The sequence below is a fragment of the Panthera uncia genome (genome assembly GCF_023721935.1).
Source record: "Panthera uncia isolate 11264 chromosome A1 unlocalized genomic scaffold, Puncia_PCG_1.0 HiC_scaffold_16, whole genome shotgun sequence".
NCBI classification, from domain to species: domain Eukaryota; kingdom Metazoa; phylum Chordata; class Mammalia; order Carnivora; family Felidae; genus Panthera; species Panthera uncia.
The window spans coordinates 35,581,751-35,590,820 of NW_026057576.1; the positions used below are offsets into that span (position 1 = coordinate 35,581,751).

General features: G+C 37.0%; 2 pseudogenes; one reads left to right on the plus strand and one right to left on the minus strand.

Annotated features, from left to right (window-relative positions):
- Positions 1–5,858: 5,858 nt before the first annotated feature.
- On the plus strand, positions 5,859–6,057 carry LOC125934236 (uncharacterized; annotated as a pseudogene).
- Positions 6,058–7,574: 1,517 nt separating this feature from the next.
- LOC125934016 (peroxynitrite isomerase THAP4-like) lies at positions 7,575–8,602 on the minus strand (annotated as a pseudogene).
- Positions 8,603–9,070: the final 468 nt, after the last annotated feature.

Sequence of the window (9,070 nt, forward strand, 5' to 3'; positions counted from 1 at the left end):
ACAGTTTCTCTGTCCTTGCATTTTTAGGTTCTTTCCAGCTTTTAATTATTATAAATATCATTCAGTATTTATAATATTAGCATCATATATAAATATTGCTGCTCACCTCTGCCTTTTTCCTTAATGAAAATTATTAGAAGTGAATTACTGAGTCAATATATGTGATTATTTTTAATGCTAATGATGTGCTTTTTCTTCAAGGAAATAGTACCAATTTACAGCTGAAAATATTTTATTGGACTTATTTTTTTCTAGACCCTTAGTAACAGTATTCTAGCCCTTTACACATCTTTGCTTATTTCAAAATCTAATATACTCGAGATACTGGGTTAAGTTCTCATAAGAGGCAACCAGCTCTTCTTAAGCCCAGAAGAGTAAGTCTGATATATAACATAGGCACACAACTCCGGATATGGCTGAAGGGAGTGGGGCTGTGAGGCAAGCTCAACACAAGTTGTATTAATCAGATTTTCTATTAGTAAGTGAAACTGAGACATGAAAACTGGGTGACTTACCTGGAAAATCTAAGCCAGATATCATTACAGACCAGGAATTAATGTTACCATTTTATGAAAGTCATAATTAGCCATGTGCAGTAAGGTGAGTGGAGAAGTGGATCTTCAGAAAACAATGAAGTACATATACTTAGAGAAAGAGCAAAAGAGAATGTGAGGTTCCAGCAGGATAAAGAAAGACAAAGGGAGTGACAGATTGATGTTTTGCTACTTACCCGGATCCTGGATATTCTTCCTAATAATGGGTTCCCTGAAATTATTCTGTATCCTTTATTTTTTATTTTTTCCTTGCCACAAGTGTACCTACCATCGATCACTATACCACACTATTATAATATCATTGACTATATTCCCTATGTTGTACCTTTTTATTCCTATGACTTATTCATTCCATAGCTGGAGGCCTGTATCTCCTACTTCCCATCACCCATTTTGACCACCCCCCACCCCAATCCCCCCTGACAACAACCAGTTTGTTCTCTGTATTTACAGGTTTGGTTCTGCTTTTGTTTATCCATTTGTTTTGTTTTTAGATCCCATATATGATTGAAATCATATGGTATTTTTCTTTCTCAGTCTGAATTATTTCACATAGCATAATACTCTCTAGGTCTATCCATGTTGTCTCAAATGGCACAATCTCATCCTTTTTTATGGCTGCATAATATTCTGGTGTGTGTGTGTGTGTGTGTGTGTGTGTGTGTGTGTGTATCACATCTTCCTTATCTATTTGTCTATCAGTGGACACTTAGGTTGCTTCCATATCTTGGCTATTGTAAATTATTCAATAAATATGCAAAAAATAATTATGTACCTAACTATGCATATATCTTTTCAAATTAGTGTTTCTGTTTTCTTTCAGCAAATATCCAGTCATAGAATTGATGGATCATATGGTATGTGTATTTTTACCTTTTTTAGGGAACCTCTGTACTATTTTCCACAGTACCTGTACTGATTTAAATTCCCACCAACAGTGTGTGAGGGGTCCTTTTACTCCACATTCTCGCAAACTCTTATTTCCTCTCTTTTTGATTTTAGCCATTCTAGCAAGTGTGAGGTGATATCTCATCATGGCTTTGATTTGCATTTTCCTGATGATTAATAATGTTGGGCATCTTTGCATGTGTCTGTTGGCCATTTATACATCTTTAGAAAAATGTCTATTGAGGTTCTTTGTCCATTTTTAAAATCAGATTGTTTATTTTTTGGTGTTGAGTTGTAAGTTCTTGATATATTTTGGATATTAACCCCTTGTCAGATATATCATTTGCAAATATCTTCTCCCATGCAGTAGGTTGCCTTTTGTTTTGTTGACAGTTTCCCTTGTGCAAAAGTTTTTTTTTTTGTTTTGTTTTGTTTTTTTATTGTGATGTAGTCCCAATAGTTTCCTTTTGCTTTTATTTTCCTTACCCAGGAGACATATTTTAAAAATGTTTCAATGGCTGATATCAAGGAAATTACTGCCTGTATTCTCTTCTAGGATTTTTATGGTTTCAGGTCTCACATTTGGGTCTTTAACCCATTTTGAATTTAGCTTTCTATATGGTACAAGAAAGTGGACCAGTTTCATTCTTTTGAACATAGCAGTTCAGTTTTCCCAGGACCATTTTTTGAAGAGACTGTCTTATCCTCATTGTATATTCTTGCCTCCATTATCATAGATTAATTGACCCTATAAGTGTGGGTTTATTTCTGGGCTCTCTTTTCTGTTTCTCTGATTTATGTACCATACTCTATTGATTACAACAGCATTGTAATATATCTTGAAATCTGGCATTGTGATACCTCCATCTTTCTTTCTCTTTCTCAAAATTGCTTTGGCTGTCTGGAGTCTTTCATTGTTCAGTTGTAGTCTTTGTTCTAGCTCTGAAAAATACTATTGGTCTTTTTATAGAGATTGCATTAAATCTGTAGATTGCTTTGGGTAGTATGGACATTTTAACAATATTAATTCTTCCAATCCACGAACATGGAATTTCTTTCCATTTGTGCCATCTTCACTTTCTTTCACCAGTGTTTTCTAGTTTGCATAGTGTAGGTCTTTCATCTCTTTGAGTAAGCTTATTCCAAGGTATTTTATTCTTTCTGGTACAATAGTAAATGGAATCGTTTTCTTAATTTCTCTTTCTGCTACTTTGTTATTAGTGTATAGAAATGCTACTATTGTATTAATTTTATATACTACAATTTAACGGAATTCATTTATTCTAATAGTTTTTGGTGGGGTCTTCAAGGTTTTCTATGTACACTATCATGTCATCTGAAAATAGTGGTAGTTCATTGTTTTCCTTACCAATATGGATGCCTTTTCTTTATTATTCTTGCCTGATTCCTATGGCAGGGACATCCAGTACTATGTTGAATACAAGTGACAGGAATGGACATTCTTTCTTTTTTTTGTTTTTTCAATATATGAAGTTTATTGTCAAATTGGTTTTCATACAACACCCAGTGCTCATCCCAAAAGGTGCCCTCCTCAATACCCATCACCCACCCTCCCCTCCCTCCCACCCCCCATCAACCCTCAGTTTGTTCTCAGTTTTTAACAGTCTCTTATGCTTTGGCTCTCTCCTACTCTAACCTCTTTTTTTTCCTTCCCCTCCCCCATGGGTTTCTGTAAAGTTTCTCAGGATCCACATAAAACTGAAAACATATGGTATCTGTCTTTCTCTGTATGGCTTATTTCACTTAGCATAACACTCTCCAGTTCTATCCACATTGCTACAAAGGGCCATATTTCATTCCTTCTCATTGCAACGTAGTACTCCATTGTGTATATAAACCACAATTTCTTTATCCATTCATCCGTTGATGGACATTTAGGCTCTTTCCATAATTTGGCTACTGTTGAGAGTGCTGCTGTAAACATTGGGGTACAAGTGCCCCTATGTATCAGTACTCCTGTATCCCTTGGGTAAATTCCTAGCAGTGCCATTGCTGGGTCATAGGGTAGGTCTATTTTGAATTTTTTGAGGAACTTCCACACTGTTTTCCAGAGTAGCTGCACCAATTTGCATTCCCGCCAACAGTGCAAGAGGGTTCCCATTTCTCCACATCCTCTCCAGCATCTATAGTCTCCTGATTTGTTCATTTTGGCCACTCTGACTGGCGTGAGGTGAGTGTGGTTTTGATTTGTATTTCCCTGATGAGGAGCGATGTTGAGCATCTTTTCATGTGCCTGTTGGCCATCCGGATGTCTTCTTTAGAGAAGTGTCTATTCATGTTTTCTGCCCATTTCTTCACTGGGTTATTTGTTTTTCGGGTGTGGAGTTTGGTGAGCTCTTTATAGATTTTGGATACTAGCCCTTTGTCTGATATGTCATTTGCAAATATCTTTTCCCAAGAGTGGACATTCTTGTCTTGTTCCTGATCTAGGAGGGAAAGTTTTCGGTTTTTCAACATTGAATATGATGTCAGCTTTGGATGTTTCAGAAGTGGCCTTTATTTATTTATTAAAAAAATTTTTTTTAATGTTTATTTATTTTTGAGAGAGACAGAGACAGAATGTGAGTGGGTTAGGGGCAGAGAGAGAGGGAGACACAGAAGCAGAAGCAGGCTCCAGGCTCTGAGCTGTCAGCACAGAGACTGATGCGGGGCTCGAACTCACAAGCTGTGAGATCATGACCTGAGCTGAAGTCGGACGCTCAACCGACTGAGCCACCCAGGCTCCCCCAGATGTGGCCTTTATTATGTTGAGGTATGTTCCCTCTAAATCCACTTGTTGAGAGTTTTTATGTGAATGGATGTTGAATCTTCTTGAATGCTTTTTCTGCATTCATTGAGATGATCATATGATTTTTATCCTTTGTTTTGTTGTTGTGATGTATCATATTGATGATTTGCAAATGTTGAACCATCTTTGCATCCCTAGAATAAATCTTACTTGATCATGATAAATGATCCCCTTAATGTATTATTGAATGTGAGTTGCTAATATTTTGTTTAGTATTTTTGTATCTATATTCATCAAGGATATTGACCAGTAATTTTCTTTTTTCCTGTGGTGTCTTTGTCTGGTTTGGGTATTGGGGTAAGGCTGGCCTTAAAGAATGTATTTGGCAGTTTTCCTTTCTCTTCTGGTTTTTTTTTTTTTTTTTTTGAATACTTTGAGTAGAATAGGTATTAGTTTATCTTTACATGTTTGATAGAATTCACCTGTAAATTTGTCTGATCCTGGATTTATATTTTTGGTAGTTTTGATTACTGACTTAGTTTCATTCTTAGTAATCAGTCTGTTCAGATTTTCTATTTCTTCCTAGTTTAGTTTTAGGAGTTATCTGTTTCTAGGAATTTATCTATTTTTTCTATATTGTCTAATTTGTTGACATATAACTTTTTTTGTAGTATTCTCTTATAATTCTTTGTATTTCTGTGGTGCCAGTTGTTACTTCTCTTTCATTTCTGATTTTATTTATTTTAGTTCTTTCTTTCTTTCTTTCTTTCTTTCTTTCTTTCTTTCTTTTTTCTTTCTTTCTTTCTTTTTTTTTCCTTGATGAGTCTGGCTAAGGATTTATCAATTTTATATTTTCAAAGAACAAGCTCTTGGGGCACCTGGGTGGCTCAGTTGGTCGAGCATCCAACTCTTGATTTCAGCTCAAGTCATGATCCTAGGGTTATGGGATTCAGCCCTGTATCAAGCTTCATGCTGAGCATGGACCCTGCTTGAGATATTCTCTCTCTCTCTCTCTCTCTCTCTCTCTCTCTCTATTCTCTCTCTCTCTCTCTCTCCCCCTCTCCCTCCCTCCTTCCCACCCTCCCTCCCTCTCCCTCTGCCCCTTTCTCCTGTTCATGCTTACTTTCTCTCTAAAATTAGAAAAAGAAAAAGAACGAGCTTTGGTTTCATTGTTTTTTTCTATTTTTTTAAAGCTCCGTGTCATGTATTTCTGCTCTGATATTTATTATCTCCTTCCTTCTAGTCACCTTAGGTTTTGTTTGTTCTTCTTTTTGTAGTTCCTTAGGTATAAGATCAAATTGTTTATTTGAGCTTTTTCCTATTTCTTGGGGTAGGCCTGTGTCACTGTATCCTTTTTGGTTGGGCCTATGAACAACCTGTTTTTTAACATTTGCCATAGTGATATTCTTTAAGACATATTTATTAACAGAGAAAGTAAGGAGGCAATCAAGCATTATTTGGCCCTAAATCTCTAATAAATATTTTCAGCCGTCATCTTACTTATGTGAGATAATACAACCTTTTCTGAGCAATCTAGGATTTCCTAGGCTCTAGATGAATATATAAGAGTTGCTGTAACCTCCATTCCAGAGTAACAGAAGGATCTAGCCAGCATCCCTTGTGGGAAAAGTGATATTGCTGAAATGCTATGGATGGACTGTTAGAGAAAGAGGTCAGGGCCATGCTGTTCGGATATCTTTGAAAGATACCTTTTTGAAAGAAAGGACTATGATGAGGAGGCATGGTGGTGTTCTCTCCTGAGCATGAAGCTGGCTTCAAGTTGCTTCCACAATTGCCTCTTGCCATTGATGATCATTCTTTTCCTCCTTTGGGGAAGTAAGAGGGAGATGATACAGTCTGAGTGGTTTCTGTTGAAAAAAAGAAAGAATGGAAAGATGAGCTACCAATATTAATTAGGAAATTGCCGTGGTAACAGAAATAGAAGTGTGGGTTGTCTTGAGCCCATCAGTGGATCAGTTTCTGGAGATAACAATGATGATAAAATGTTTTGGAGACATTCAGGTTTTGTTGATCATTGCAAAAAACATAGGATGTCCAGGAGCCTAGGTTCTGTTTTTTTGTTCTGTATATTTGTATACATTTTAGTAAGTCAGTTAACTTTCTTATAAATTATTTTCTTCCTTTAGTTAGGATAAAGATATCTGATCTCCCTATTTCACAAATTCATTTATTGTAAAAAGAAAATAAAGGATCTAAAAATGTTCTAAAAACTTAAAGCATTATTGTCAATGATATATTGTATAAGGGAGAGACCATGTTGTTAAAATTTGGCCACTGTTACTAGATGGCCACATTAACACTGAAGTTCACAGTAAGTCCTACGCAGTTCATTCCGAAAAGGTTAGGAGAATACTGATGAGTGCTTATTGTTGAGCTTGGAAGTTAATAACACACTAAAACCTACTATTAATACTCTAAAAACTGCAAAAATGTATACTTGGCAATAGGTTTTGGCCAGTTGACACTCAGTTATTTTCAGCTGGCTGAACATGTCTAAATTTTTAATTTTGTATTTTTTATATTAAAAACTTTTTTGAATGTTTTAATCAAGATCATAGTTAGTCTTTTATTTCAGCTAGTCTAATTAGCTAATGGAGCATGCTCTAGCAGGTAGGTTGAAATGATCAGATAACATAATAATAATTAGGTCAAAATATATTTCCTAGCAATCATTCCATCAGATATTTTAGTCCTCACCAGATACTTTTAGACATTCATGTCTGAATGTCTATTTTAGATTAATAATCACTTCATTTTTATGTTATCTTGACATTAAACAGACTCTTTATTTTTGAAGATGATTTACATTATGTCTTGATGACAGTGTAACTAGTTCAAGGTATGTTAGTGTTATTCTGCTCTTACAGTTGCTAAAAATATAATTTAATATCATGATCCTGTATTGAATTAGTGTATATTTTGATTCATAAAATAATTCTAAGAACAATTATGTGAAAATGAAAAGGTTTAATTTTTCAAGGATTGTATTACTCAGAAATACTAATGAACATGGCTATTAGCCAAATTCTTGCTTCAATTCTTGCTTCACCTGTATAGCAGTATTAAATCATAGAAACCTCAAATAATATTTGTAGCAATAAGCATGTAAGTAATTAGTTTTATCCATTGTAAATTTCATTTTGCTAATAAAAATCATTTAAATCGTTTATCTGTGTGGAGTCCCTTCTTCCTTTTTTCTTTTTTAATTTTTTTTAGGCCTTTGTTTTTTTCTATGGCGTTAAAGGTACAAGTGGCAACACTATTGAACCCACAGAGAACTGTGGTCACACCCACACCTGCTGTGGAGCATCTACTGAGAAGCTGAAGTGTCATGATACATAGGTGGCCAGGCCCCACCCAGGTCAAAGTCTTACTTTGCATAAGGAGGGAACCTTCTTGTAGGTAATATGAATATGCTGAGTCATGGGCTGGGTTGTGGTTGCCTGTTCAATTTACCTTCAGAGTACAACCTGAATTTTCAGGTAATCTGCCCCATGGGGGGGCTCGTTGGCAAGGATGGACTGGTGCTGGAATGGGACATCATGCACAGTTCCCACTGGTTCACATTACCCTCCCCCTCCACAATACCTGAGTTCTGGGTGCTAAGGCCACCTTGTTGGTTTTGGGCTTCTGGTGGATGAAGCCACATTCTTTATGCATGGTTTATGTGTCAGGGTGGAAAATGTTAAACCAGAAGTTCTACATGGGCTGGCCCATATGCAAGATGTTCACCTCTTCTAGTTACTAGAAGGGTTGTAGCATCAGGTAAGTCCTGGTGGATCTGACAGCCAGATACCCAGCACCCAGGACAGTGGCTCCACCACTAGGTTGATCTTGGGGGGCTCCCAGCTGGCAGCAGTAGGCTGCTTAGGTAGGGTACTCGCTTAAGAAACTGCGGCTTCTCCTGAAGCTTGTGCACCTGGCTATTGGACTGGCTGACCCTCTGTCACAGGGTCTTCAGCTCATAGTTCTCCACCTGCTTCTTCAGGCAGCTTGCCTGGCTCTTGTTCTGCTGAGAGAAGCAGGAAGAATACATACAGCAAGTTGATGAGTTGGCAGGCCCCAACACTAACAGGGTGATCTTGGTGGTCGACATGGGGCTGGCCATTGCTGTGCTCAGTCTGCACAGTTACCATGAATGGTTTCAGCATGACATCTGTCAGAGGGGTAGAGGGGCTCTTGGATGGTTTCTGAGACATTGCTTTGAGCAGCAACCTCAGGTGTTCTGGGAAAAGCTCTTCTTGTACCCCAGGATAGTCCTGCAACAGCCAGGCTCGTGCTGTTGAAGCCAGTCTCCTTGTCTTTCAGTTGGCAGGCTCTGAGTGTACCTGGAGGAGAGACTGTAAGAATGAAGAGAGCCAATAAATTTGTATGCCCCAGATGCTGTAGGGGAGTAAAGTCACCCATAGAAGGGGGTGGTGTTTTCACTGCCAACATCTACAGAATATGTGTTTGCTTCTCCTTGGCTTCCTGACCCTGTGGGGGCCAATCTCCTAGAGTTCCTTTCAGAAACTGTTGTGCCTGCTTCTGACTAGTGACTCCCTGGGCTACCCTGGATGCAATGTCTAGTCCCTTCCCCTTAACGTACATTGTTTCAAATGTCTTTTCATATAATCTCCCACTACATTTTATTGTTGCTATACTCTAATGTTTCATTTTGAAAAAAATTAAAATTTTTTTCTAAAAGTACAATTAATTTTGCATGAAGTACCTAGATTCTTTTCTGTAGAGCTCTTATAAAGATACTTTTATTATATATAATTAATATCAAAATTATAGTCATTCCCTATTACACTTTTAAAGAATATCATCCATAATACAAAAAAGTAAGACCTAATTCTACAGTTAAAATCCTTAG